This window comes from Sorghum bicolor, chromosome 10, assembly GCF_000003195.3.
Source record: "Sorghum bicolor cultivar BTx623 chromosome 10, Sorghum_bicolor_NCBIv3, whole genome shotgun sequence".
NCBI classification, from domain to species: Eukaryota; Viridiplantae; Streptophyta; class Magnoliopsida; order Poales; family Poaceae; genus Sorghum; species Sorghum bicolor.
In genome coordinates this window covers 37980641-37984339 of record NC_012879.2, presented here as the reverse complement: position 1 = coordinate 37984339, position 3699 = coordinate 37980641, and the positions used below count along the sequence as shown (strand labels likewise).

Below are 3699 nucleotides of genomic sequence, written 5' to 3'. Positions count from 1 at the left end.
TGCCACGGCGAGATCCAGTGGCTGCTATCGGAGGAGTTGGCGGGGAAGGTAGATCTCAAGCCCCGTAGCCCCTAGCATCTTGCACGACCCCTGGCGTCCTCAGGAGATGCCGCTACCACAACAACCCCAGCATCGGCAAGGCAAGCTTCCATCCCCTTCCTCCCACTACCCCTCTCTAATGGCGTCGTCTGTTCTCTGCGCAAGTCCATGGCATAGAGGCGATTAGCAAGGTACCAAATCAATGTCTTCTATTTTTTTCTCAGGTACTGCTACTAGATCTGCGTGGCCTTCCACTCCTCCCTTGTGAATAATTAGGCAAATTTGATTCTACAACTAAGCTACGTGTTCATTGGGGGAGGGAAAACATTGTCATCACCCAATAGCTGTTTGATGAAATGCCTCCTAGGCAAGCCGCTCACCAAACCAGCATAGGCACAGTCGTCCTCGACCTGAGGCCTAGAACAAGGTATGTTTCTTTTCTAGTTTATCAGTACGTTTTTTTCTTCATATGGTAAGGGTTAACATAGCTAATAATTGTCATTCTTTGTTGGTTGTAGTCTGCACTTCGCTGATCTATATTTCAAGAACTAGCCAATTGAATGCTATGAGTAGATCTTAGCATCTTATTAGGCAGTAAAAGAAGCATTACTTTTTTAACTCATTAATGCTCCTTGTGAAATCTCATTGCATATTGCACAACTCTTCGGAATCCTACTTAGCAACCTGACAATAACAGCACGCTAGCTGAAAGGATGAATTCGGTCGAAAACGGTCGAAAATCTCCTCTATTGTTTTCTATATTTATATTTGAATACGAACATGAAAGTGGAAACGATATAGCCGGAAACGAAATCGAAAACGAACTTTCGAAGTTTCGAAAACGAACTTTCGGTGTTTCGAAAACGAACCAATTCGATTGGAATTATATCGAACACGGTCGGTATACGAAAATTCAATACGAAATACCGACCCACAGTCCATAACTTAAAAAATATGCATGACCAAACTAAGAAGTGCATGATCACATGATAGTTAACAAATAACGAGTGCATGGCCTAGGGTCTTAAGTATCAGAACAGTTCACAAACATATAGTCGCCGACACGCTCATACAAGTTTAGAATAAGCAGTTAATTAATAGACATAGGATCATAGGACATGAACATCTAGTGATCATCGGCATCATCCATGAGATCACTTTCTAGTAGTTAATGGCTGGGCAACTTCATTCCTGAATGGACGCGATGCTTAAATTATTGCAACTACAACTGAATTTTCAATCAATGATTTAACCAGACTGTATTTATGTAAGAAAATGATTTAGTCTGACACTCTAGAAATAAAATTTTAGCATAATTCTTTCCTAACAGTACATGTGGTCCTATGTCTGCGTAATTCTTTCCTAACAGTGTTTCCTTTCCTAAATCAGAAAAAACTCTCAAATAGCCAAGTAATCAAGCATATCCTTAATCAAGCAAAAAGATCCCAAATAGCCAAGGAAGGAGCGCCTGGCGGTGTTCGTCTGAAGAAGGAGGCGATGCGCTGTGGGGACTGGGTACTGCGTCTGGCGGTGTGGCGGGCTGGAGGCACTGGCCGTACTGGCACTGCCGCGGCCTGCAACGCCTCGCTGGCGTCAGCGCTGGTGACCGTGTGCCTGGGTAAACAAACAGGAAGGTCAAAGCACACAGCATTGGCATGCAGATTCGATCCAAGGCCCATGGGATCGATGATTTGGAGTTGGAAGATGGGAATCTCGATCGCCGGAGTCGGAGAAGACGATCAGGAGAGGAGACAGTAGGGAGGGTGATGACGCACCTGAGACCTGACGTTTACAACTCGCCGCGGCAGATTCCTTCGTCGGTGGCCGTCGGTGGCCGTCTCCTTCCTGGCACTCGACGCGACAGTCTCCTTCCTCGGCGGCTTCCTCCAGCCTCCAGCCGCGAAGTCGCGACTTGCGAGTCGCACTGTCGCAGCGCGCAGGCGCGGAAGCGGAACCGTGGTCCACGAAAGGGATAGGGGCGCCGCCAGGCTCGGGTGCGGGGTTGGGGTGGGGAGTGGAGGGAGTTAGGTTAGGGTTGTGTTATTGGGCTGGGCCTTAGCTGCAAACAAAGAAGTATGGGAGTGGGATTAGGGATTATTGGGCTAAATTCGGATACTACCGAATTTCGAATACGGAGGATTTCGAATAAAATGTAGAAATGTAGAAATCGGTTGAAATAAGCTCATTCCGAATTCCGCCCCGTTTTCGAATTATTTGTCTGAATTTCGTACCGGATTCGAATTATTCCGAGAAAACTGAAAACGATCGGATAAAATATAGAAAACGATGCAATTCCGTTGGGGATTTTCGTTTTTGTTTTCATCCTTAAGCTGATGCCTAACTATGCAGGGACTATACAGTTGCTGCCATCTCCCTCCCCTTGATCTAATAGATCCAGGCGGCGGCAGCAGACTGTTCTGCCTCCTCCATGGCTCCATCGCTTTGGTGCAGATCCAGGTAGATCAGCTTTGTCCTCCTTTGTGGATTGTGCCTTTAGGCAGCAGATCCAGATGGTATGTCAGTAGTTGTAACCTGCTAGTTATTTGATCTATATATTCAGATTTTAGATGCTACTTGCTAGATGTGACTTGTGATATTTACTAGTTGTGACTTGTGATAACTTGCTAGTTGTGACTTGTCAAGAAAGATAGGCTGAAGTTTCAGCATAGATTGATTCACCTTTGATAAATCTAGATCTCATAAATGAATTATGCAGTGTATGATATCTATTCATTTTCATAGTTGTTTGCTTTGCTCATTGCCATGTGGCCTTTTATATTCCAGTGCTGCTTCACTCTTTACATCATGTATTCATGTATTCCAGTGCATCTTTGAGGCTCTTATATATGCTTTGAGATCGAACTTGAATGCCTCTGTGCTGCTCTATGACCTCAGCCTCAAGTTGGCATTTGATTTATTTTTGTCACACACTACAGCTGACCAAGGTAAGCGTTTGCTTTATGCTGTGAGAAGCATTTTCCATTAAGTGATCTAAATCAGTCCCATGTTCCCGTTCTAAATATTATTTTTGTCAATTCTATAGGATATCAGTCAGCAAGCACAAAAGTCGATTGTGAAAGAGTGTAGGAGTCATCTTTTGGTGTAAGTTATTTTCCAGCTACTTTTGTTGGTTCATCGTACTAGTAGGATGGATCTAGCTAGAGTAGTGGAAATCTGAATTTTAATTGTAAAGGATGTGTTTCCTAAACTACACAAACTATTCCTCTAACAAATGTGATAGGAATAGATAGTTTACTTCTACTCTTTGTATATTTGGATGATGACTATGACTTATATGCTATGATGTGGTCAGATTTAGTGTGTGTGTGTGTGTGTGTGTGTATATACAGATTTAGGGTGAGTTTTCTATACTCCCGGGAGTAGTTACTCCCTCCTCTAATCGGGTTTGAAATCAACCATGGGATCCATTAGTCAGGTGCTCGCACCTTTTCGAAACGCATGCATGCATGGATCGGAACTCATCTGCTCCTAGATTTTAGGCGATGGCTTCATCCAATATAAAAATATCGTTTATTAAGTATAGAGATAAAGTATATTATTTTTGGCAAGTATATGTATATACCGTATTACTTTTTAGAGAGTATGTTCATATACCCTAAGATAAGTATAGTATGTACAGATATGTACAGTGGTATACAT

The 3699-nt window shown here is 43.2% G+C and overlaps 1 long non-coding RNA gene across 5 annotated transcripts; it reads left to right on the top strand.

The window, feature by feature from the left end:
• LOC110431216 lies at positions 265 to 3361 on the top strand. 5 transcript variants are annotated; one of them, XR_002448600.1, is made up of 4 exons: positions 265 to 466; positions 2389 to 2496; positions 2864 to 2984; positions 3083 to 3361. It is a non-coding gene; the product is annotated as an uncharacterized LOC110431216 (long non-coding RNA). The 5 variants fall into 5 exon arrangements; XR_002448599.1 differs by having other exon boundaries at positions 2389 to 2552; XR_002448596.1 differs by lacking the exon at positions 265 to 466 and adding an exon at positions 473 to 742 and having other exon boundaries at positions 2368 to 2496.